The sequence below is a fragment of the Ovis aries genome, chromosome 13, assembly GCF_016772045.2.
Source record: "Ovis aries strain OAR_USU_Benz2616 breed Rambouillet chromosome 13, ARS-UI_Ramb_v3.0, whole genome shotgun sequence".
NCBI lineage: Eukaryota > Metazoa > Chordata > Mammalia > Artiodactyla > Bovidae > Ovis > Ovis aries.
The window spans coordinates 5,066,058-5,093,737 of NC_056066.1; the positions used below are offsets into that span (position 1 = coordinate 5,066,058).

General features: G+C 41.2%; 1 long non-coding RNA gene across 1 annotated transcript in view; it reads right to left on the minus strand.

Moving 5' to 3' along the window:
* Positions 1-27,680, minus strand: part of LOC121816291 (uncharacterized) — a 167,971-nt gene that overhangs the window by 17,545 nt on the left and 122,746 nt on the right. The window contains exons 3-5 of the long non-coding RNA XR_006055804.2: positions 11,037-11,223; positions 8,441-8,637; positions 1,738-4,797 (exon numbers count right to left, since the gene is read on the minus strand). This is a non-coding gene — a long non-coding RNA (uncharacterized LOC121816291). The remainder of the gene's footprint in view (positions 1-1,737; positions 4,798-8,440; positions 8,638-11,036; positions 11,224-27,680) is intronic.

The following is a 27,680-nucleotide window of genomic DNA, read 5'->3' on the forward strand; positions in this document are numbered from 1 at the left end:
CAGATAGGACCTCATCAATCTTGTTCCCTAGTGTTTATGTGAGTCTGTTTCCTAAAACTGTGCGAATGTTAGATATTTGATCTTTGGTAATATGGTATTATAAATAAATTCTTTTTCTTCTGTTATTGTTCATCTTCATATATGCTTAATCCTTGCTAGTCACTTGCGCTATTACTTTTTCTTCTCTCTCTTTTTTTTCATTTGACTTGGTATATCAGTGTTTTTGTTACTGGTTTCTAAGAATGCATGTATGATTAAGGATGTTAACCATTTGTCATGCGATGCAAATGAAATACCATATTTTATTGCCATCAATTTAATTTTGGTTGTGTGTTAAAATATAGTCGTGTTGCATTTTAATTAATTAATTGTTATTTAATTAAAAAGAAAGAGAGAAATTTGAAAAGCAAAGAGAAAAAAGAGAAATGTGGAACCTCAGACTGCAGCCCAGAAGTGCCGCCTCAGAATCTGCATTCTAACAAGATCCTGCGGTGATTTTTACACTCCCCAAGGCTGATTATGTTAATATTGCCAGCAGCTGACCCTGCTGAGTAATTGCAGGACTGCCAGCAAAGAAGAAATAATTATTTAGGGGGATCTAAATTACCTAACATTACCGAATCAGTACTTCAATTCTCTTCTACTCACCTTTTACCCTGTGTATGGAACCTAATTTTGTTATTTGCTCCTAATTGCTCCTGAGACTTTTGCCCACTCCTGGTTGAAAGTGCAAGTTTGAAATGATTCCAAGCTCAGGGTCACTGACAAAATTTAATGACAATCTCTTTATGTCTGTAAATCTACTAAAGATGACAGTTTTGAAAACCATACAGCTTTGCTTACCCAGAGTTTTGTGGTAAGCCCAGAAGGCTGTGGAAGCATAGGTACTTTTATCCATAGTATAGCCATAGCAGTGAACAGACTGGGGCAACTGTGGGTCAGATATTTTCCATGTTAATGGGAGGAATGTGTGCTAATTTTATAAATAATTCCCAACATTCCACATCTCCCTTTCTCCTCAGGACAGAAGGGGAAAAAAAAGAAAAAAAAACCCACAGAGGTATAGAATATATAATGCATTAGTTTTAATTTATATTTTAGCTGTGCTTAAAACAAAGTGCAGCATATTCTTTCAAGGGCATTCATTATTCATTAGAAATGGTTCCAAAGAAGTTGAGAGCACATTTTCATATTTACTGGGAAGTGACTCTATCTCTAAAGGACTCTTGGTTCTAGTCCTTTTCCTGTTACTATGGATGTAGTATGTAGTCATGTATGGATGTGAAAGTAAAACCATAAAGAAGGCTGAGCACTGAAGAACTGATGCTTTTGAGCTGTGGTGTTGGAGAAGATTCTTGAAGGTCCCTTGGACTGCAAGGAGATCAAACCAGTCAATTCTAAAGGAAATCAGTCCTGAATATTCATTGGAAGGACTGATGCTGAAGCTGAAGCTCCTATACTTTGGCCACCTGATAAAAAGAACTGACTCACTGGAAAAGACCCTGATGCTGGAAAAGATTGAAGGCAGGAGGAGAAGGGGACGACAGAGAATGAGATGGTTGGATGGCACCACTGACTCAATGGACATGAGTTTGAGCAAGCCCCTGGAGTTGGTGATGGACAAGGAGGCCTGGCGTGCTGCAGTCCACGGGGTTGCAAAGATTCAGACACAACTGAGTGACTGAACTCACTGACTGAACTGATGGATGTAAAAAATTAAAAAACAAAGAAACAAACATGACATATTTGCAGCACTGAGGAGTTTTCTTTTTTCCCTCTGTGTAATCTGAACTTCCTTTCTGTATGTCACCATAACTTTTGTATCTCAACCTGAAAAATACAGAATATAGAGGCTTTGTTAAATATTATCATTTTCATTGAAAAGCTTGACGTCTAACTTGCCCTTCCCCCTAATGTGTTGGTATTTGTAAAATAAAAATGTCATGAGTGGTATAAATATGTTCATTCTTCATCACCACATGACTGGGGGGCTCCCTTTACACAATGAGCTTTGCTGAATGGAATGACGAGTACAAAAAGAATGAATCCTGTGCTCTGCTTTCCAAAAGCATGCAACACATTGTAAACACAGCATAATGAAATAGAGCCCAAAATTACAGGAGAAAATTAGAGGCATGCAAAAAACATGTTTAAAGTTTTGTATTATAACAGTGAAGGTGAGGGAGGTCATTTCAGTGTGAGGTCAGGAATGGATGGCTGAGAGCAGCTGCTGGGAGAAAGTGGCTTTGAGCTAAAACTGGAGGACAAGAAGAATTTGTAAACATGGCAATATTGGGATACAGCATTCTATGAAAAGGGAAGATTTTCAAGAACCATTTTGTTTTAATTATTGTTCAGTCAGTAAGTCATGTCCAGCATTTTTCGACCCATGGACTGCAGCACCCCATGGAAGAAGGTAAATAAAAAAACCAGTCAATTTCTGGGGCCTCTCTGGCAGTTCAGTGGTTGAGACTTCATGCTCCCGCTGCACGGGGCATGGGCTTGAGCCCTGGTCCCATGTTGGGAAGCTAAGATCCTGCAAGTCATGCGGGACAGCCAAAAAGTGAAAGAAAAAAAAAAATCCACAAAAACAAATCACTTTCTGCTCTAGGGACAATTTTATTAGTGCTGTCCTGCAGATGTGACAGATCAATCCCATGTCCTGAGGACAAAGAAGAGGAAAGTCAAGTGGAACTGTAAGGAATAATTCTCTGCCACCGAAACAGTTGGGAAAGAAGACAGAATTATCAGGGGTTTTAGAGGTGAAATAACCTCCTGGCACTGAACAGCCTGCTGACCAGTTAATTATAAATGAATGACTTTTACAAGGTTTTATTTTATTTTGTGGTAGAGTTCTGTACACAATCAGCATAATTAATGCAATCAATATACTTAATAAATGAACGTAATCTATGTTAAGTAGCCATAGCTCTAATATATACTTAAATCTATGTTTTAATAAATTTCAAAACTGTTCTTTGCTCCTTAGATAAGTTACAAAAAAAGAAGGAAGTTGTTGATCAAGAATCTGAAGGTATATCTTTTTAATGAATAAACTATGGTCTTGCTAAAACACAAATAGTAATTTAGGGAAGTAGTCATAACCTTGAGGCAAACATCAGCAGCCTATTAAGGGCAGTGACACATTCAACTGAAGAGTTTTCTAGAAACCCAAAGGTCATCACACATCTTTTAAAAGAAATGAAATTTTGGGTAAGGCAGAGCTCAGAAACTGAGATAAACAAGCCTTCTATATTTTAATATGTGTGGTTATGATTTGCACACATAATACAAAGAGTTCATTCACTTTTTTTCCTCACAAAAATAATGTAATGCTAAAATGAATTGATTTTTCTCAAATGTCCTGGTGTATTTATCTTTTTCCTCTCATAATGTCAGACATTACTTTTGACAGATGATGTTGAAAAGAGAAAGTGTTTAGTTAACCACTTGGGCAGCTGCAGATTTTTCTTTTTCTTTCCAATTAATGAATAAGCACTTCCTTGCAGCAAAGAATGCAAGTGAAGTTAGCATTTAATTGACAATGGAACAATCTTGAATAAAAACAAGTATCTGAGAGGGAAAAAAATGCCCTCAAGAAATATATTATGTTTATGCATCGCACGTAGACAGCGCCATCCCTGCACCTGTTTTCAGATGGGAAGAACTCCAGGTCACAGAGGAGGAATACACTTCTCTTTTTAAGCTGATTGCTTCTAAATATAGCTCAACATAATGGGTCCTCACAGTTTTGTGTTCTGCTTTCAGCAAAACACAAAAACCTGGACCGGTTTTGATTTGCAAGGACAGTCACAGCCATTTCAGAATACGTCTACATCTTTCTTCTTAAAACTTGGATTATTAATGGTGACAGTTGAATCCTCTCTTCCCCTTCTGTGATGAACATTTCTTACTGAAGCCATTGGTTATTTTCTCAGAGTTTTGGGGGTGGCAGACGGAGGGATCCTCTCTGCTCAAGTAAATAGCAAGGTCAGCAGGATTTCTAAGGTTACTGACACTGTGTGTCTGTGGGATCTATGGGATATATATGGAAGACTCTTTGAATTTGCAAAATGCTGCCTCCACAAAAAGAAGTGATGTCAAAAAGGAAAGTACTTTATTTGCCTTAAACTTTGATTAGTTTGAAAGTCCTGCCGTTGGCAGTTTGGAAGATGTCACCAACAACTGGGAAGTTCCAGGCTCTACTTTGACACATGCCGGCAGCCCAGGACTTTTAATATTTATGGGACATGACGTCTAACTGCCAATGATCACTTATTTTCCACAAGCTGTTTGTGGGCAAATACTGATTGCCTGAAGAGCCAGGAACATGTTAAGCTCCAGATTCAATATCGTACTTGCAGTAGACGGAGATTTCATCTTCATGGGGATAGCCATCACTGTTCTTCACCAATAGGCTACTCGGAATTTGTCACAGAGTGTTGAGGATACCAAGACTTTATAACCCTCCAATAATCAGATCAGATCAGAGCTTGAACCACCAAAAAGAACAATCAGTTCAGTTCAGTCACTCAGTCGTGTCCGACTCTTCGCCACTGTATGGACAGCAGCACGCCAGCCTGCCTGTCCATCACCAATTCCTGGAGCTTGCTCAAAATCATGTCCATCGAGTCGGTGATGCCATCCAACCATCTCATCCTCTGTCGTCCCCTTCTCCTCCTGCCTTCAATCTTTTCCAGCATCAGGGTCTTTTCCAATGAGTCAGTTCTTCGCATCAGGTGGCCAAAGTATAGGAGCTTCAGCTTCAGCATCAGTCCATCCAATCAATATTCAGGACTGAATATAAGAACATAACATAAGAACAGTATAATATAATATATATAATAATATACATAAAATAATATAACAAGGACTGAATATAAGAACAATAGTGTCTCTTGTAAAACATGGCCTTCTGAAAATGCATAAAGACCAAACTTCATAGCTATAAAAGTGGTTGAAAAAAATATAACTGAAGGAGAATGAGTATGAAGAAGGAATATTTTTAAAATATTTGGGTAGGTAGTAACTTCCTTCTTTAAGATGAAAAAATATTAGAGTATGGATGCAGATCCTAATTTTACAATTTGAGGAAGGGGTTTGGAACTTTTGTTCAACCACACACAAAATAGTCCAGAAATATTTTGAAATATATTTCAAATATATGTTAGAACACCTCAGAAGAGGTGTGCACAGGAAATGGACATCAATTCCCCAGGGCCCTGCCCCTTGGAGAGAACAGAGTAGTATTTAGAGATGGTTCTCTCCAGTTCTTTTCCATGAATACATATACACATATGTGAGTACATATTCTCTTATGAGACTTGAAAATGTTTGCAATAATTCCTTCCTTTGCAACTTGGGACTAAACTTATGAGCAAGCAGAGTGTAAGCAGACTAAGAACATTTTAATCCTGTGGGAACATGGATTTTGTAGCACTCTATGAACCCATGAAGTGTCCCCATTTGGGGTAGGATGGCTAATGTGTCCTTTGACAGGGTGGAAAATGCTCACATAGAAAAAAGAAAAAGAAATAACCGAATAGTTAACTCATTTTCCAATAGACTACCTGAAGTGTTCCATTTGAAAGTTCATAAATATTTGACATTTTATTCAACTCTTGTTTAGTTGCTACTGAAATGAAAGAGAATTTGCCAAAGTCCTTGATAGACAAGGGAGGCAGTTCTTCAATGTCTCAGTGATTAAGTGTGTGCCTTGCAGAGAAATTCTTGTGTAAAAGGACAGCGAAAACAACCTGATAAGAGGAACCAAAGTCACGTGTGTGTGTGTGTATGTTGGGATTTGTGCAGTCTCCACTGTAATAATGTTTCCTTTCTTTCTCAGGCTATACCAGGTTTTTGTTGCTCTGCTGGATTTTTTTTCTCCATGGCAGAGAGTGAGGGCTACTCTAGCCGTGGTGTGCAGGCTTCTTATTGAAGAGCATGGGCTCTAGAAGCGGCCTTCAGGACTTGTGGCAGACGGGCTCAGCAGTTGCAGCCTGTGGTGCACAGGCTCAGTTTCTCTGCCCACGTGGGATCTTCCCGGACCAGGGATCAAACCCATGTCTCCTGAATTGGCAGGCAGATTCTTTGCCACTGAACCACCAGGGAAGCCCCACTCTAATGAATTCGATCAAACTCAGAAAAAATCTATGTGTTACTCCATTAGTCATTCAACTCCAAAATATCCTTGTGTACAGCTGCCATTTTAATTAAAAGACAGATGCTCAAACTGAAACAGTTAAGCCTCATGCATTTATTCATCCATGCACTTATCATGCACTGACTGAGTGCCACTGTGTGCCAGTCTGTCCTGGGCACACGGGACATATCAGGAACCAAAACAAAGGCCTCTCCCCTCAGGGGACTACATACTAACAGGGACGGAGCGAGGGAGAAGAAAACAAATAAATCGACAATCAATGTCATTGTATATTGGAAGAAGGTAAGCGTGACACATGTTTAAAGTAAGATAAGGGAAATTGTTGTCAGGGTTGGGGTGCAGTTTTTAAATAAAAGGTGATATTTCAGCAAAAACTCCAAGAAAGTAAGAGAGGGAGCCAGGTAAACATTTTGGAAAATAGTGTCCCAAGGAGAAGGAACAGCCAGTGAAAAGATCCTATATGGCAGGAACTTGGCTAGTTTCTGTTTGAGGAGCAATGAGGCAGCCAATGTGCCAGGGGAGGGTTGCAAAGGGGAGAGAGGAATAAAGAGATATCAGCAGGGGTAGGGGAGGACTGGCATAGCAAAGGACACCAGATCTCATAGGTCTGCTTTTACTGTGAAGGAAATGAGAGCTCTTGGAGTGATTCAATTAGCTGTATGGAGGCAAGACTAGGGTGAGGCCAGTTAACAGGCTTTTGCATCAACTTAAACAAGAGATCGGAGAAGGCAATGGCACCCCACTCCAGTACTCTTGCCTGGAAAATCCCATGGGTGGAGGAGCCTGGTGGGTTGCAGTCCATGGGGTCGCTGAGAGTCGGACACGACTGAGCGACTTCACTTTCACTTTTCACTTTCGTGCATTGGAGGAGGAAATGGCAACCCACTCCAGTATTCTTGCCTGGAGAATCCCAGGGACGGGGGAGCCTGGTGGGCTGCTGTCTATGGGGTCGCACAGAGTCAGACACGACTGAAGCGACTTAGCAGCAGCAGCAGCAGCAAAGAGATAACAGCAGTTCAGATAATGGTGGTAATGGTGAAGGTTTAGAGAAATGCGTTGGATTTTTACTATATTTTGAATGTCAATAAAACAAGATTGATTCTCCGACTGATTAGAAGGAAGCATGAGAGAAAAACAGTAATCAAGGGTGCCTCCAAGAATTTTGGCCTGGACAACCTGAAGAATGGAGTTGCCCTGCACTAAGCTGGAGCAAGCTGCAAACAAAGAGCAGCTTTGGGGAAAAATGAGATGTTCAATGCTAGATGTGTTGAGTTTGAGATGTCCCAGAGACAGAGAGGCACAGAAGATCATTTTAAGTATCTCAGCTACCAACTCTGCATTAAAATGGCATTAAAAAGTAGCTGGGTAAAGTTAGCAAAGCTCAGATTTGAATCCTACCTCTTCCAGATGAGCTGGGTTATCCTCACCCAGTTTCTAATCTCTCTGAGAGTCTTCATTCTGCTGTTCCCTCCCATTAGAATTTCCTTATAGAGCTAATCATTCACATATTTTAAAACACAGCCTTCTCTTCAATAATGAGGCTGTGAGCACATTTCCTACTCACAGGCACTGCAAATAAAATACGCTGGAAAAGCACTCTCGCCACCAAGGCTGGGCAGAACACTTTAGTTCCAAAATCTGCATATCAGAACATTTTATCTTCTTAGGAGACTCCTGACTCTTGACAAAGAAAAAGCAGGTGAGGAAATGGGGGGAGGGGGTGGGTTCTAAAGTAATTTTATGTTTACTGCTAATCTAGAATCCTGCATTTGCTCTTTACATTTGAAAATGATGCAATGGAACACGTTGACAACAAGAAGTCATTCAACAAGTAGAATCAGCCTTGATTTACACAACACCGTAGCACTGGAGGTCAGCTTTGTACTTTGCCTCTGTCCGTTTCCTAAGGGCAGTTTGCAAGGCTGTATGTTCTGGTTACCTGAAAACGTTTCTCCAAGAACTGTTTTTTCCCCACACACTTTATTGTGAAAAAATCATTCTAACATCACCCCCAAACTTTTGCAAATAGACACCTGAAACATTTATACTCTAAGCCACAAGGGGGTGTTAGGTTCGGTGTGAGACAAGCAGAGCACCAAAGTCCAGTCACCTCCAGTGTGAGCAGCTTCATCCGCAGATCCTTGGGGGACGCAGAAATATCAGCGTTTCTGGTCTGAGCCAAAGGGCACAAGACTGAGAAGGTACTGGCAAAGGGCGGAAGATTGATGGAGACAGAAGAACTGAACAGGAGACAGGGTCCTGGGTTGGTTTCCTCACCTGTCAGACGGTGGAAGTCTTCATCCAGGAGATTGTTCTGAGAACTAAGTCAGTCAAGATATGCAAACTACTTCATCTGGTGGTATTCAAGAATTCAGTACTATTCCCACTAAGTAAGACTCTTCTTAAAATCTTTTATTGGGGTACAGTTGCTTAACAATGTTGTATTAGTTTCATTGGCAGAGGTGTGGATGGACCTGGAAACTCATACAGAGTGAAGTAGGTCAGAAAAAGAAAAGCAAATACTATATACATATACGTGAAATTATATACTAATGCATATACGTGAAATCTAGAAAAATGGTACAGATGAACCTATGTGTAAAGCAGAAAAAGAGATACAGGCGTAGAGAACAAAGGTAGGGCATATGGGGGTAAAGGAGCAGGGGGTGAATGGGAGACTGGACTGACGCACGTGCTCTATTGACACTGTGCATACAGTAAATAATTAATGAGAACCTGCTGGAAAGCACAGGGAACTCAGCTCAGTGCTCTGTGGTGACCTAAATGGGAAGGAAATCCAAAAAAGAGGGGAAATGTGTATACATATAGCTGATTCACTTTGCTAAATAAAACTCCTAACAAAATACTTGGCACATAATACGAATTTCGTATGAGATCTGTTGTCAGAATAACTCAGGAACCCAATAAGCAGATATGTCATGAAAGGAGACCCACATCGGAGGATGAGAGAAAACTAAACTTTCCACCTCCTTTACACGAAGAATTGTACAAGGGTCTTCACACTCAGGACCACATGTAAGAGTTTAAACAGCCTTCCAAGGTAGATACTGTGATCTATTTCAGAGATGTGGAAATGCAAGTTTAGAGAGGTCCAGACACTCACAGCAAAGGTCTCTGTATAGGTGGAAAGATGCTCCACAGCACCTTTGTGTGTTAGTTTAACACACTGTGTTTTCAGATTGTCTGACTGTCTTGGTTTCCCATTCACAAACCCTGGGAACTCAACGACTATCCTAACCGAATATCCTCTGGCCCCAAGTTAAGGTGCCTTGCAGGAACTTGTTGGCTCCACGTTAAGCATGTAGATTGGGGCAGGGTGGGGACAGTTCTCAGAGAAAGAGTTATAGGGCAGATGAAACCAAAGGCACCGATGTCCCAGGAAAGCTTATGCTAAATACTCTTATATGATAAAGACAGTCGGTGATTGGAGGATTCTTGCTTTCATTCAGTCACTCAACAACCTTTTGAGTTACCAGCATGTAAGGTCCCTATGAAATTAAAAGACACTTACTCCTTGGAAGGAAAGTTATGACCAACCTAGATAGCATATTCAAAAGCAGAGACATTCCTTTGCCAACAAAGGTCCGTCTAGTCAAGGTTATGGTTTTTCCAGTGGTCATGTATGGATGTGAATTTGGACTACGAAGAAAGCTGAGTGCCGAAAAATTGATGCTTTTGAACTGTGGTGTTGGAGAAGACTCTTGAGAGTCCCTTGGACTGCAAGGAGATCCAACCAGTCCATCCTAAAGGAGATCAGTCCTGGGTGTTCATTGGAAGGACTGATGCTGAAGCTGAAACTCCAATACTTTGGCCACCTCATGTGAAGAGTTGACTCATTGGAAAAGACTCTGATGCTGGGAGGGATTGGGGGCAGGAGGAGAAGGGGACAACCGAGGATGAGATGGCTGGATGGCATCACTGACTGGATGGACATGAGTTTGGGTAAACTCCAGGAGTTGGTGATGGACAGGGAGGCCTGGCGTGCTGCGATTCATGGGGTCACCAAGAGTCGGACACGACTGAGCAACTGAACTGAACTGAACTGAAAGTCCCTATGACAGTTAGATATTTGTCCTTAAGAAGAAAGATAAAGGATGTTTACTGTGGGGCTTTAAAACCAGAGGAAGATTTAAGGAACCAGACTTCAAGAAGGCAAGGATATATAGATACAGGTATTTTTATGGTTGAGACCCTTTGCAGTTCACCTGAAACTATCACAAACTATTGGCTGTGTTGTTATGATTGTTTAGCAGCTAAATCACCACTGATGGACCATGAGGGACTGCATGCATGCTCAGTTGCTACAGTCGTGTCTGACTCTTTGCGACCCTATGGACTATAGCCCACAAGACGCCTCTGTCCTTGGGATTCTCCAGGCAAGAATACTGCAGTGGGTTGCCATGCTCCCCTTCAGGGGATCTTCCTGACCCAGGGATCAAACCCACATCTCTTGCATCTCCTGCACTGGCAGGTGGGTTCTTTACCACAGCACCACCAGGGAAGATAACTGGCTATACTCCAATGCAAAATACAAAGTTAAAAAAAGAAGAAGAAAGAAGGTGAGGAGCTTCAACCACATCTTCTCCTTACATGGGCCTTTCAGGTGAAATTTCTGAGAGATTCTCATTGCCCCAGACTTAGCTTCACCCTGATCCCTTGACCAGCTCTTTGAGTTAGGGCACCCAATTGAGAACCCCAGAAACCCACTAGAACCACACCAGATAGGAGTGACAAAGGGTAAACAAAGAGCTAGATCATTTAAAAGAGGGAGAGATGCTGTGATCTTAAAATCAACAGTTGTTCATTCTAAACAATACCGTTAATGGTGGAATACAAGATGAAAAAATATTACCTTATCTTCAAGAAGACTGCAGACTGATAGAGAGACGACATGTAAACAAACGTGTATATGTGATATACGCACTGCAAAAAGCCTCTGATGCTTCACCCTCCTCTGAACCATGTTCTTTGTAACGTGGCCCTGCGATGTCTTCCTTCAAGATGCAGAGCCAATGTCTCACTCCTTGCACTTAGGTTGCCTTGAAAGTGAAGTGAAAGTGTTAGTTGCTGAGTCGTGTCCAACTCTTTGGGACCATGGACTCTAGCCTGCCAGGCTCCTCTGTCCATGGGATTCTCCAGGCAAGAATACCAGAGTGGGTTTTCTCCAGAGGATCTCCCTGATCCAGGGATCAAACTCACGTCTCGTGCATTGCAGGCGGATTCTTCACCACTTGAGACCCAAGGGAAGCCCCCCTGACAGTTACTTTAATAGAATGCGGCAGAAGGGCCCATGTCAGTCCCGGCCCGCTTGTCTCGGCCGAGGCTCCCCTGGACCAACAGCAGCCTGCTGAGCCCAAGCCTGTAAAGAGCCAGCAGTGAAGGGCAGAGCCGCCTCCCAGTTTGGAGCTGACCACAGACACGCCCTGGTGGCTCAGACGGTAAAGCGTCTGCCTACAGTGTGGGAGACCTGGGTTCGATCCCTAGGTCAGGAAGATCCTCTGGATAAGGAAATGGCAACCCACTCCAGTACTCTTGCCTGGAAAATCCCATGGACAGAGGAGTGTAGTAGGCTACAGTCCATGGGGTTGCAAAGAGTCGGACACGGCCGAGTGACTTCACTTCACAGACATGCCTGTAATCCCGGAAGAGGCCAGGACAGCCCTGCTGACTCAGAGTCTTGTGATCCATAACACGTATTTTATTATTTTAAGCTACGGAGTTTGGGGGGAGTTGGTTACGCCGCAATAGCTAATTGAAATTCATACATTTACAGTCCAAGAGGGTGCTCAATGGTCATTGAAGAGGGCCAGAGCTAAATATTATGATGGAAGAGGAAGGGCTGGCTTCTGATCAGAAACATAGGCCCTCAGTTCCCTGCTCACAGAGGAAGTGATCTTCTGAGTTAGCTTTGAAGATTAAACAGAGCTTCCGCAAGTAAAGACAAAAGGAGAGCATAACATCTTTATTTTTAATAAGACTAATTCTTCATTTGAAGTTTGCAATGGGTTTCTAATATATCTAATATCTTAAATAAAGTCTTATTCCTTTCCTCTGTGACTGAGAAGACCTTGTATAGGTACATAAATTTCTCTTCTTCACATGGCAAGAATCAAGACTTGAATATTACAGTTTTGGAAAGACAATTATATTTCCAGTGAACAGAATAACACTCTACAGCAAAGCACCTATCATCACCCCAGCACCTGTTGACTGAAACGTGCATATTTTATTCATAAAGGTCAACTAATTAGCAAGAGTGAGTTTTTATAAAACAGAATTTAAAAGGCAATTATTCTGTGATAGAAGCCTAACTGTTATACATTTAACATGTTGAATTATCCAGCCAAGAAAGAAAGAAAGAGACAGAAAGGAAGGAGGGAGGGAGGGAAGGAGAGACGAAGGAAGGGAGGAAAAGAAAGCCACTTAATTACATTGTTCAAGTGATCCCGAGCAGGTAACCAGTGAGAGCTGGTCACCTCTCTCACCAGTGATCAATTACTAAAGTTCTAATTCTAACAACATTGTGAAATAATGAACTATAGAATCAGAGTGTTGTTCAAAGAAAGTACAAGGAAATGAGAAGTAATTACTGCTACAAGAAACATGATAAAACCATTATCAGAAAACAATTAAATGAACGGGAAAATTCTGGAACTCAATTATAATAAACTAATAAACATAGAGAAAACTCCCTTTCCATTTTCCCAGATGCCGTCACATAATCACATTCTTCTCACAGAAGTAGCATCACACAAAGGACGGGCATCAAGAAGTTATATTAGAACAGTGCTTAAAAGCAGCATACATTAAAAATAAAAGGAATTATTCTCAAAGTCACATTCACAGTTCATGAGACATTGTAACTTTGTGAGCATGCTTGCTAAGGCGATTCAGTCATGTCTCTTTGTGACCCCGTGGGCTGTAGCCCACCAGGCTCCTCTGTCCAAGGGATTCTCCAGGCAAGAATACTGGAGTGGGTTGCCTTGTCCTCCTCCAGGGGATCTTCCCCACTCAGGGATGGAACCTGCATTCTTACACCTTCTGCATTGGCAGGCAGGTTCTTTACCACTGGCGCCACCTGGAATGTACTGTATTGTGCAGTAGCTCAGTCGTGTCTGACTCTTTGTGACCCCATGGACTGCAGTACCTCAGGCTTCCCCATTCTTCACCATCTCCCAGAGCTTGCTCAGACTCATGTCTGTTGAGGTGGTGATGTCACCCAACCATCTTGTCCTCTGTCGTTCCCTGGGAAGCCCACTGCTGCTGCTGCTGCTGCTGCTACTTTATAAAATCCAGTTCTGACTGCGTCACTCCACCAACTGAAAATGTTCACTGGCTCCCTACTAATAATAGTTACAGAATTGAAATCCAAGGCCTAGGTCAGACTCCCCACAAGCTGAGTCAGGAACGCTTGTGCCTATCATTGGTGAGGTGTGTTCCCGGGGGGATGGGGTGGGGAACTAGACAGGACGGGCGCGGGGGGCCGTGCAGGGGTGTGCCGGTGCTGGAGCCTTGTTCTCTGCAGCCCACAGGGGCTCTGGGGCGTGCACAGCCCCGCAGAGCTCCCTGCTTACGGGGTGAGCAGCGGCCTCTCACAGCCTCGGGTCTCTACCAGCAGCAGGCTTCCCTGGGGAGATCTGTAACCTTGCAGGCACTACAGATGAGGTGGCTCCTACTGACTGAGGGAAATTCTCTGGAGAAGGGGCAGAAATGAGCCCACACTCACCTCAGCGGGAGGAAGCAGACAGTAGCCAGGCGAAGGGGTCTGGGCAGGACACCAGCAGCATATTGGGTGGCACTGAGACCCTCCGGGTGCGCCTTGCTGTCCTCAGCTGCCCCGTCCGCGCCCTGCTCCCTCCAAGCTCGTCATGCAAGAGCACAGTGACAGTGCCGACCTCAGAGACTGTCCCCTCACAGTGGGTTCCCCTTCCCCCTTTGCCCTCCTCCTAAGCTCCACCTTATTCTCTACAATCAAGTGCAATTGTTACCCTCTCAACAAAGTCCCCTTTGATCCCTAGAAAGGATACGCCATTTATTTCCTGTTTCAAGGCCCTCTGTGTAATTCACTCCTGTGATAGAGCCCATCATTCAAGCTATTTGTTAAATGCATTATTCCCTGGCTAGACCATTAGTTCCATGAGGACAGGGACTGCATTTGGCTTTCCCCCTGTTCCCAGTATTTAAATATGGGGCCTGGAGTAGGATAGAGGCTCTGTGACTGACTGGCAAATAAATCGATGCCCACACAAGAACAATGGTCGTCTCTGGAGAAGAACAAAGTCATCCATTCAGATTCCGCTTTCTAGTCCAGCCCGACCATCCGTTGAGCTGTGTCACTGCAGTGCCCTGTCTGAGCAGCCTATTTACTCATAACCTGGGAGGCTTTTAGCCAAAATTCAGTACTGTTCATTTCACTGAGGTGTGGGACGCCAACAATTAAAAGCGGATAATAAAAGGACTGTGTTGGAACAAGTGCTGGTTCAATCACTGCATAAACCACTGGATTCAATTATCTCCAAAAAGAAAAGTTGAAAACCACAGGGTAAAAAGACTGTGCTGACGTTGAAGCAGAGAGGTCAGATTCATCTTTGCCTCACAGACCTTTTTAGGTACAAGGATCATAATGAACTTGCTGATCTTCTCATAGATTTTTTTGACCACCTTTCCCCACTTCCACTTGTTATGAAAGAGACCTAACTTTAGGGCAGGGGGAGTTTTTGTAGACGTGTGACGTATATACTGAGAAGTGTGCAGATATTAATTCAGAATTAATCACAAATTACTGTTTACTGAGTGAGCACATGGATAAAACCAGCGCCCAGATCAAGCAGAACGTCACAAGCAGTCCGGAAGCTCCTTGTGTTTTCTGTCACTGCCCTCCAAGGGTCACTAGTATCCTGGTCTCCAACACCCTACTCGTTAGTCCAGCCTGCTTAGGAAGAACAAGAGGCGTACATGGGACCCTTGTCTCCCTGGCTTCTTTCGCTCAGAATTATGTTCATGAGCTTCAGGCGGGATGCTGCGTGCAGCTCCAGATCGCTCGCTGTCACTGCTGTGCCGCATCCATCGCGTGAACTATGCCACTGGTAGATGGCCTCTCTGCCATTTATTGATGAGCGGTTGGGTTGCTTTTAGTTTGGGGCTATTAAAAAAGTGGTGCCATAAGAATTCCTATACATATTACCTGGTAAACATAGTATGCATTACTGTTGAATTCATCATGTTAATACAGCATAAATATATTTGATAAGAGTCATCTTTCCTTGTCAAATTATCAGACTGTTAATTAGGTAGAAAATAAAGCCATCCACATTAAAAAAGTAAATTACATTATGAAAAAGTAAAGAAAAGAAAGATTGGAATCATAAATCAAATGTAACCAAAATTTAAAAAAAAATTGCTTCAGAATAATTAGGCATACAGGATTAATTATACCATTCATTCTACTTTTTCACATATCTGATTTATTTTTTCAAATTAAAGTTAAAATTTATGTACTTCAATGCGGTCAACAGAAAATTTCAACTACACTACTCAAGTAGATATAAAATCCACACACATCTGGGATAGGAGGAAGTAATTTAACTAGTATCAAAGGTGGGAAACCAAAAAATAAGAAAAAAGAAACAAAATAGTGTGTACTTCTGTTGAATTCACGTCTAGGAATAGAATGACCAAATCAGAGAATACACACCTAGTAGCTTTGTTAATACTGCTAAGAGTTTTCAAAGCCAGTAACATCAACTCATACCTGACTTTTTCCAGTTTCATGGAGAAATAATCGACATACATCCTGTATAAGTTTAAGGTGCACAGCATGCTGATTTGATTTACATATATTGTGAAATGATTAGCAAAAGTTTAGTCAACAACCATCATGTCATAGAGACATAGTAAAAAGAAAGGAAAAAAATTCTTGAGATGTGAACTCTTAGAATCTACTTTCTTATCAAGTTTTCTTTATAAAATATAGTAGCATTAATTACAGCCATCTTGCTGTACCTTACATTGTAATATTTCCTTATCTTACAACTAGAAGGTTGTACCTTTTGATCACCTGTCTCTGAGTCCTTCTTTCCCATCCCCCACCTCTGATACACCACATTTGATTTCTTTTTGAACCCGAATTTTCAAAGTCCGACTTTCATTGGACAGTTGGATCAGTGCATTCCTGCTAATAGACCCAGCCTAGGTGACCAAGTGTGTAAGATACATAATGGCTATGGCTAGGCTCATTCATTTTCTATTATTAAAGGCAAATAAAGTAATAGGAAGAATGAGAACACATTTTATGGCAGATTATTTACTACATACACTTAACCTGGGTTGCCCAGACCAGGAGACACCAATTTCTATTCCCCTTTACTTTTTCTTCTTTGCTCAGAAGTCTTTACTCCAGATATTGAACTATTTTTTGGCAACAGAGCACTACACACTAATATAAATATATGGTCTGGTGCCTTATTGCCTTAGCAGGAAATAGCCAGTATCTCATAACTGAGAACTGGGTTCTGAGGAAATTGACTGTTAAATTTTCATAGGATTGTAAGTGGAGTAAAAAATCTGTTGAAAAGGGGCTTATAAGTAATTTTAAATGTCTGTTTTCTCTCTAACACCATGAAGTTCATGACTGTGACCATCCTGTTCATAGCTGCTACCTAGATATCTTGTAAAGTGCCTGACACAGTGGTTTTCAGTAAACATTTGTGTACCTAAATGCTCATGATATTCATCATGACTCTTGTGCATTTAGGGGAGACTGCATAAAGGTGGAAAAGTTGCTCAAAGAAGCAGTGTATTTGTGTGTGTGTTTGCCACTATTTTAGTAAGGGACAGCATGGCTTGTGATATGTGATATCATGGCTTTCACTGATTCTGAATTAGCATAAAGGCAACATGTCTAGTGCTATTTTTCACTTGACCTCATCCAAACTAGTTTAGATTCACACAAGTAAACTGGTCACAACTCAATCTGCACTGAAACTGAGAAACTACAGCTGGATGACAAATTGGTCAATTCCACATACAAACTGAATACTGGTAAATGTGCCCACTGGGTACTAGACTCACTATCTAGATTAGATGCACTGTCTCTAACTTGTACAACAATGTCATGAGCAGGCATCAACGTTCCCAGTACTCAATTAAAAATGAGAGTGCTGAAGTGGCTGACCAAGACCACTTACTTAGTAAATGGCAGAGTTGATTCCAAATCTGGCTATGTTTCACTCCAAACCTCTTGCCATTTCTGATATAGCTCAATGCCCAGGAATTATTTATTTAGTGTTGGGATAGAAAATTAGGGAAAAAGCAAAGCCTAACAAACTGCTGAGACTCCTAATACTGTGTGGGTATGGAGAATGCAATGCCAGGCTTCTCCCAGGTGGACAAGCCAGCTAGCAACCCCGTTGTGGTGCCATGGCAACATACAGCATCTTTAGCAGAGGCACCATAGATGATGGATGTTTATTTGTTGGTTTGTAGTGTGTGCGTTTTTTTAAATCAGATATTAAGAAAACAACTTTTCTTTCTTCTCTTTTTTTTATTTTAACTATCAGTGTCTTTATTTGAAAATCACTCTGTAGACAGACCTCTGGGGAAATGCTGCTCCATCTTTCAAAGGCAAATTTGCATTTTTACACACAGAAGAGCTCTTCTTTGTGATATGCTTTTCAATGGGAGCTCTCCAAGGCCCCTTCCTGATTTTAAGTTTTAAAATGGTATGATTTTACATCTCATCAAATATAATAGAAAAGTTCAAGTTTAATATATCTTACAAAAATTGCCTTCCTGTAGATTATGCCCTTCAGCTATCATTTTAAATTGTAATTTGAAGTTTTGAAATTCTTCCATAAAAGAAGATGTTTTCTTTAGTCAAAATCGAAGTAACTTAATTTTTATTGTCTGGCTAAATGGATCCACTTTTCTCTTCTTTTGTTTGAAGGAGTTGCCATGAGTTTGTAGAGTTGCCCAGTTTTCCAGGGAAATATTTGTATTCTTTGGGTCTCAGAGAATGGAAAAAAAAAGTGGCTTTAAAACACACTTAGGATAAAATAGCTTATTATAAATCTATTGTAGTTTTATTATTAACTCCAGTTTTTAAAGGGCAAAAGAAAGTAATTAGTTCAGGTAGCCCTCAATACAATTCAATATTTTGTAATAAATACGAGTCTCTCGAGACACTGAAATAAGGTAAAAAGGGTATCTTTCCTTAAAGAGTTCACAGAAGAACAAGGCTATTTTTGAAAACTAGTTAGAAAAGGTAAAGGGTCATAGAAGAGTTGGCTTAGAGCTGATTAAATGAGTGCTTTGCATAAAGCTTACTGTGTCTCTGTCAACTTAGTTCAACATTAGTACTCAAAAACTATGCTGAAAGAATGAATGGCCCATACGATAAATACCTGGAGACAACTTAATTTCATCCACACCTTTCATGAGCTCTAAAAATTATGTATGCCTCATCTGCATTTTCCTTAGATCATCTCTTCTTCCTGGATGAATGTCAAGCATTACAGAATTAAAAGACCAATGCTTTTCCTGTGATATTGCAAAGTCCTTGTAAAAATACTTTTTAAGTGGTATTTAAATGACAACTCCAAAGGTAACAAAATTATTTACAGTTGAAAGAGAAGCCAGGCACATACAAAATTTACATAGATACATGTAAATGATTTGCAGTGGAAATAAACTGAGAGACAAAGGAGATCTGCCCAGCTTAATTCATGTCACTTATTTTAAACTTCACACAAAGGTAGTAAAAATCACTCACTTATCTTGAAGCCTTCTCTATGGACTGACAGAAGAATGCTAAATGATGCTGACATATGATAAGGCACGTGAAACAGCCACACTCCAATTTGAGGATGTTGCTGTGCACCGTTAGTCTGGTCAGATTGTTGTACGGAAATACTCAGCCTGTGTGGCTTACACAACAGACATGTATTTTATCACAGTTCTAGAGGCTGGAAGTCCAAGATCAAGATGCCAGCAGCACAGGTGTCTTGTGGGGACCTTTTCTGCCGTGAAGACGGCTTCTCACTGTGCCATCACCTTGCCCTTGAGTGCGGACCGTGGTGCCGCTCCCTTTCTTATAAGGGCACCAGTCCTACTGGGTTAGTCCTACCGCTCCCTTATGGCCTCATTTGAACGTCATTTAAGTAAGACCCTATCTCCAACCAGAGTCACGTTAGCAGTCAGGGCTCCAACATTCAGACCGGGGGCTGGAGGTACAATTCAGTCCATAAAAGTGGGACTCACTCGCAGTCTCAGCACTGACGGCTCTAACATCTTAAAAATCAAATACAGAAACTGGCCAAGATCTTCGGGTCCAGATCCTTGAGAAAGAAAACTTTTAATAAAAATTATTTATCCAAAAGGGTAGCCTCTCGCATGTAACAGCATGATTTCTACTGGGATAGTAATATCCTGCAGGCTAATTTGTAGAGTAATTTAGTACTCCTGGATCCCTTGAGAATTGGTTAATTTATGTTTAGACATAAAGGGTTTTCTTCTTCATCATTCAATTCTTAAAATTCACTCAAATTGTTCTAATATTGACTACTCTTCCCCTGGATTGATGCCAGCTTCAGTAATGCTTTTTGCTTTAAAATGGAAGCTCACATATGCAATTATCAGCATCTCAGCTTTTGACAGTAACTTTCTTTTCCCAACTTGGTTGAATGAATAGAAAGCAACTGTTGCTTTGGCTACTGGACACTAACTTATCACAGTGATAGCCTGTGAGTCAGGTTTCTTGTGCATTGTTTGGAGCACTTTTCCTGCAGGAAAATTTCCATCCTCACAGTTTTCTCATTGTGATTTTGTAGGACCCAAAAACACACTAACAGAAGTTCTTTTTTAACCTCTTTGCCTAGTCCTCTGATGTGTGCGGTTGTTGATGTTTATGGGCCTTTTTTGCTTACTCTACATTGGTATTCAGACACTTTGAAGGTGCAAGTAAGAAGTGTACTTCTACAGGTGTATGACAGACGATGTCCTAAAATGATAATAACATTTGGGATGAACAAGATTTGAGCTGGTTCTGCCAAACGCTAGATGTGCACCCTTGGGAAAGCAGCTTACCTTATTGTGCCTTCCTTTCCTCATTTACTAACTGTAAATAAAAGCAGCCTTAAAGAATCAGGGTAGGGACTTCCCTGGTAGTCCAATGATTAAGACTCCTCACTTCCACTGCAAGAGGCACAGGTTCAGTCTCTGGTTGGGGAACTAAGAGCCTGCATGCTATGTAGCATGAAGCCCCCATCCCACCCCCTGAAACAACACAGATTTGGAAATATACTATACTACTTCGTTGGGCGTATAGGAGGGGTATCTTAAATTCTCACTGGTGTGTAGATAATGTGCTGTCCTGTTCTTAGTCGCTCAGTTGTGTCCTACTCTTTGTGACCCCTTGGACTGTAGCCCACCAGGCTCCTCTGTCCATGGGGATTCTCCAGGCAAGATTACTGGAGTGGGTTGCCATGCCCTCCTCCAGGGGATCTTTCCAACCCAGGGACTGAGCCCAGGTCTCCCACATTGCAAGTGGATTCTTTACCATCTGGGCCACCAGGGAAGCCCGTGTTAAATATTAAAGCAGTCATATTCATAGCAATCATTCAGATTTCCCTGATTGGAGCATGATGGTAGGTCAAGGTTCCTCCCCGAGCCTCAGATAGTTCTTCCCAGGACTTCCCTAGGAGAGTGTCTCACTTGAATTCACACACCACAGCTTGCCATCTTCCCTGCTAACTGCCCTGGTTGACAGCCTCCACCTAAGAGGCAGCTGCCACCATTCTCCGCAGTGCAGTGACTACTACACAGCTGAGCTGCCTCCTTGAGTTTCCAAGGCTTCCAACCTTGGAGTCATGCAGCCTTCCCTGGAGCAGATGGAAGGGGCACCTATACAGGGTGCCTGGGGTCAAGAGAATGCCTTGGCCTGTCCCCTTTTGTCTATGTGTCCTTAAAAACAAAACAAAACAAAACAAAACAAAACAAAACAACACAAAACAACAACAAAAATCACGTAGATTGTGCTTCTCTGCAAACAAAACTAAAATGAAAACCCACTGTGCAAATCTGGCTCCTGGCATCATTTTCTTAGATTGGTCACTTCCTGCCTAAATTCCAGGGTCATCAAAAAGCAGGACTTTCCTTTTTTTTTCACTAATAAATACAAATACCCAGCCTTGTCTTGTTACATGTTTAAGACTACTGATTGCATTGCCCATAGATTTGAGGTCAATATGTCATGGATTATCTAAAGCTTTTGTAATTTCATGTAACTTTTTATTCTTTTAAAAATCAAGGCATTTTGTTTCTGTATTTTGATATATTGCTTCAAAAGGACAATTTTATTCACCTTCACACAGGTGTTTTCCCTTGTGGGATTATGCTACCCAGATCAAATGTTCTATATCACATGGGTCCCCAACCTCTGGGATCCAGTGCCTGATGATCTGAGGTGTAGCTGATGTAATAATAGTAGAAATAGAGTGCACAATAAATATAATGTGCTTGAATCATCCCAATACCAACCCCCAAACCTGGTTAATGGAAAAACTGTCTCCCACAAACCAGTCCCTGTAGCCAAAAAGACTGGGGACCACTGCTATATAGAATGGTGAATTGTTTTCCATTTATAAGGTGTATGTAAAATAACCTAATTCAGGAGGCCTCTAATTTCTAATTTCCTTTTATCTGTCTCACTGTAATCAACAGATCCCGTTAGCAACTTGGCCATGGGCAGCCTTGATCCTTAGAAACAGAGTTTAAAAAGAAAAAGAGAAACAGTGCTTTTCTATTCAATTAGGTTTCTTGAAGTGAGATCACTTATTTGTGTGTGTGTGTGTGTGTGTGTGTGTGTGTGTGTGTGTGTGTAATAAAGTTTTATTAAAATATAAAGGAGACAGAGAAAGCTTCTGACATAGGCATCAGAAGGGGGCAGAAAGAGTATTCCCCTGCTAGTCTTCAGCTGGATGTTATACAGTCACTAGCAGTCTGTTAATGAAAGAAAAGAATGTCTTAAAACTCAGAATGACACCAGGCCCCTCACCCATAAGATGCACTTTGGGATAATCTTGGCACCAAATGGTTCATCTTGGACCATAAAATGATTAACTTGAATCTTGAAGAAGGGCAGATCACCGTACAAATAGTTTCGCTTACATAGATTAGGGTAACAATATCTGAATATAACATACTGGATTTTCAAGTAGGTTCTGAGCCAAGAGGTGGAACCGACTTGAAGACAGAGTTTGGGGTAAATGCATAGTACATTAGCATAGCTTAAGATAAACATTTCCATAAGAGAAATGCACTGATTATCTCTAGATTTGAGAACAGTTGAACAGAGACATCTTCAGTACTGTTTAGTACCTCTGTCATCACACTGAATTTCCAGTCACAGCTCGCTCTGACCCCAGTTTTACTCCCAAGCTTGAGGAGAAGCTATCCATCTGCAAGGCTAGCTTGGGGTTTGAAGCCCTTTGCACTGGTTATTAGTTACAATGTTAAATCATTGAAAATACATCTTAAATGTGTTCCTCCCTTATCAGGGGCTTCACAGAGTTGCAGCTTCAAATAGTCTCCTCTTCACTATGCTCCAAACACTGAAGCAGAAGAGAGACAGTGCTCTTGGCGGGGAGTGGGGAGGAGTGGAGGTGCGGGGTGGTGGGCAGGGGAAGAAAAACAGTCATCACAGCCAACACTCATGTGCCCACATGCTCATGGTACTTACAACATGTGCCCCAAAGCTCTTCTGAGTACTTTCCATTCATTAAGTCATTTATTGACTAAGCACAGGGGTGCACAGCATGGCTGTTTATTCAATACTTGAGTTCAGTTAAGACTGCTGCTGCTGCTGCTGAGTCGCTTCAATCGTGTCCGACTCTGTGCAACCCCACAGACGGCAGCCTACTAGGCTCCTCTGTCCCTGGGATTCTCCAGGCAAGAATACCGGAGTGGGAAGACGATCCAGTTGAAATAGTAAAGCATACACCTCTGTGAATCCACACCCCCACCGACAATGAAAATACAAGAAAATCTATACTCAACCTTTTCAGAATTCTGCAACTTAATCAGAGGCACAGAACAAAATAGCTCATCAGAAAACATCCATTCAAGAAAAACTACTGAATCTCATTTAAAAAACAGTGACGTCTGTGTCATTTTCATGGGAGGTATCCCAACCCTTCTCCCTCCCCAGCTGAAGGGTGGGGTGACCATGGAATGCCTGCAGCTTCAACAGGACACTGACCTCTTTGGGACTCCAGTAAAAGCTCCATTTCTGCAGGACAGTCAATCTTTTGATAAAATTAGCAGCTCTTGGGAAAACCCCCATGCCCCCATTGTTGTTTCTATTTTATTCAACTTAAAGCTCAGATCAGGTGAGAATAGTCCTATTCCCAGGGCACTGGTGAAAAGAATAGCAATTTACTATTAACACTTAACCTCACAGCTGCCAGAGGCTGTAACTTCGCTTGAGACCAACAAGAACCTGGACAAAAATGGAGAAGGAAGAAATGAAGGAGAGCTAGCTGACGGCAGAGAACTTTGAAGAGCTCTGACACATTCCTGAGGATCTAGAAGGCTGGGCACGTGTGCAGCCTGTGCCCACGATCAGGGACATTCCCCAGCCCAAGAACAACCCAAGAAAGGAAAAAGCCTAGTCATTCATTTCTGACTGACTCTGAAGTGCTAAGCAAGCAGGAATCTAAGGCAAACTCCTATACTGCCTGAGATTTGAAGTTGTGCTTCAAACAGAACCTCATGCAAAAATGTGGGCGGAAGACAAAGTGCCTCAAGGCAATCAAGGAACTCTGAACTACCAGTGACCTGGGCAACTGGTACAGCATACTGACACCAGGTGAGCCTTAGGTACCAGTCTTAAAAATAAAAACAAGAATTTAAAAAAAAAAAAGTTAGCAAAGAACTTAGGGAACACACTGTGGAGAATATAGAATCTACAGATTAAGTCTAGGGAAGCTGCTGAACAAAAAGCAGTAATAAGAAAAAACAACCACAACAAACAGCAATAGTAACATACAGGACTGTAAGAGCAAGGGCGGGGGGAAGTGCCAGACACCAGAGTTGTTACATTATCTACAATGTCCAGATTTCAACCACAAATTATGAGGTACACAGAGAAACAGGAAGATATTGCCTCTACAAAAGAAAAAAACAGCCAATAGGAAATGTCTATAAAATGGCCCAGATGTTGGCTAGGTAGATAAGGACTTTTTGTCAATTATTCTAACTATGTTCAAAAGACTAAAGGAAATCATGTCTAAAGAATTAAAGGAAAGTGTGACAATGGTGTGTTTTCAAATGCAGTATATCAATCAATAAAGAGAATTATAAAAACAAATCAAAAAGAAAGTTGAGTAGAAAAGTTAAATAACTGAAATTAAAAATTCGCTCAGTTCAGTTCAGTCGCTCAGTCATGTCCGACTCTGCGACCCCACGAATCGCAGCACGCCAGGCCTCCCTGTCCATCACCAACTCCTGGAGTTCACTCAAACTCACGTTCATCAAGTCAGTGATGCCATCCACCCATCTCATCCTCTGTTGTCCCTTCTCCTCTTGCCCCCAATCCCTCCCAACATCAGAGTCTTTTCCAATGAGACAACTCTTTGTATGAGGTGACCAAAGTACTGGAGTTTCAGCTTTAGCATCATTCCTTCCAAAGAACACCCAGGACCGATTCATTAGAGAGGCTCAAAAATGGATTTAGCTTAGTTGAGAGTATTCAGGGTGAGAAAAATAGTCCAGCAATCCCTCAGAAGTCAAATAGAGTTACAAAATGACCCAACAATTCCACCCTGAGGTATATACACAATCGCATTGAAAACATGTCTACATAAAACTGTATATACCAGTGCTCACAAAAGAATCAAAAAGTGAAGCTACCCAAATGCCCATTAACTGATGAATAGATAATAAAATGTGGCGCATCTCTACGGTAGAATATTTTTGTCATAAAGAGAAATAAAACACTCACGCATGCCACAACATCGATGAACCTTGGAAACACTGTGCTGAGAAGGCGATTGCAGAAAACCACATACTGTGTGATTCTGTTTCTATGAAGTGTCCAGAATAGGCAAATCCATAGAGACAAAAAAAAGTAGATGACTAGTTGCTTAGGGCTAGAGGGGAGGTGGGGATGGGATTTACCTCTAAAGGGTACAGAATTTCTTTTTTCAGTGATGAAAACATCCTAAAGGTGACAGTTATGCAACTCTGTGACTACACTAGAAAATACTGTTGCATGCATGTTATAAATGGGAGAATTTTGTGGCATGTAAATTATATCTCAATAAAGCTGGTTAAAAATTACTAACCTCTCTTATCCCAGGAGAGTGATTCAGGTGAAGATTCAGATTCATTGTACTCTGTAGTAAAGATTCAGTAGATCCATGTATTGAATACCTATAATACTCTAAGACATGATTTTTCCAGTAAGTTCTCTATAAATCTCCTTGGAAATGTAAAACGAAGAAACAGTAATTGAGTGGGTATGCTTTGCTTGTTTTTTTGCTATTGAATTCAATTAAAATAATATCATAGTTCCTTCTTAAATGTGAAAGTATCTCCCTTCAGTAGATAATTAAGACTGGTATTTAGCCAAAATCATTCACAAGCTAAAATATTTTTCTTCATTCATATAAACAGCTTTCTTTAAGATAAACAAACTTCTTTAAGAACTTTAAACTGTAAATTATAAAAATGCATACAGTTTTAATAAAAACACATGGGACTCAACAAAGATTTATATGAAATATATGGCTTTAGATTCACAATGCGTCTACACAATGCAGCAACAATACTGCTCTCTAGTGAGAGGTGGAATTTAACTATGGAGTATATTTTCTCAAGACCTAGGATGTAACAAATAATGTGATATATATAAAGAATCTCCAAAAGTACATATAGTAGAATATGTTTCCCAAGATTTCATAATAGAATCCTGTTCCTCTTAGTGATGCTTTTGGGACCATTGCTCTACAAAATACATTTTGGAAAACTGATATGTGAGTAATACATATGAAATAACTCTTCTCCATAGTGGACTTTCATGATTTGCTAAGGCAGTAGCTAGTCTCTTTGTGATGCTGATGAAAGGTATGTTTCTTGTCTCCAAGAAAAATAAGCACATAAATTTTACTTGTAATTTCAAGATGCCTATAGCCTCTAAGGAACACTAGTTTTTAAATTCTCTCAAAAAGTGAAGAATCTTCTTGAACTATGTGAGCTAACTCTGACCATGAAAATTAACAATGTTCATGATTTCTTCTAAATTTTTTTGGATTCCATACATTAAAGATGAAAGTGTCTTACACAAAATGTTATTTTCTAAGTAAGAGCAATCTTTGCCTCCTTTTTTGAAAACAGAAAGGTATGAAATAAACCTCTTCTAAACAATATGACATAGTAAAAACTGCTGATCAAAAATGACACTCACAGTAATACTGAAGTGCCAGAGTTCAGAAAACAATGCAGAATCTGCAGCAACTTTTCATCCAAAATGGTCGCATACTCCTTGAAGATAACCAAAACCTTGTGTCTTCTGTGATTATTTCAAATACTCTCTAGCTCAAGCACGCAGGTCTATGTACTCAACTTTGGTTTACAAAACAGAGTCCCTGTGTTCACTTCATTTTAAAACAAAGGATTCATTTATACGCATCTTTCTTGGCTCTAGAAATAGGTCAGGAAGAGGAGGATGTATCACCGGGAACTTTTGGGTGGGAGGGAGTCCTTGAGTTTCTGGGGTCTGGAGGATAAGCTTAAGAAGAGAAGCAGTGCATAGTGCCCGTCAACGTTCCTAATTCACATATGGGTCTAACAGATGTTTGGTACTTATAATGTTTCACACCAGCCACTGTGCTGGATACTCAGAGTAAAAAGGTATTCCTGGGACTTCCCAGGTTGCTCTAGTGGTAAAGAATCTGCCTGCCAAGGCAGGAGATTCAAGAGACGTGGGTTTGATCCCTGTGTTGGGAAGATCCCCTGCAGAAGGAAATGGCAATCCGTTCCAGTATTCTTGCCTGGAGAATCCCATGCACAGAAGAGCCTGGCGGGTTACAGCCCTTGGGGTCGCAAAAAGTTGGACATGACTGAGCACACACACATATACACTGCTTTTGAGGTGTCTACACCAGTGCTGTCCAACAGAAATACACTGTGAACCACCTAAAAGTTTTCAATTTATTTTTTAATTAACATGAAGTCAAGTCTGCTTCTGAAACACAATTCTTTAAGTTTGGGCACATGACTACTGTATTAGTTTTCCATTGCCATCATAACAAAATACTACAAACAGTGCAGTAAGCAACACAAATGTATGATCTCAGAGTTCTGTAGGACAGAAGTCTGACACGGTCCTCACTCAGCTAAAACTAAGGCATGGACAGGACTGCACTTCTTTCTGAAGGTTCTGGGTATCACCCCTTTCCTTATTCTTTGCAGCTAGAGGTGCCCCACATCCCTTGGCTTG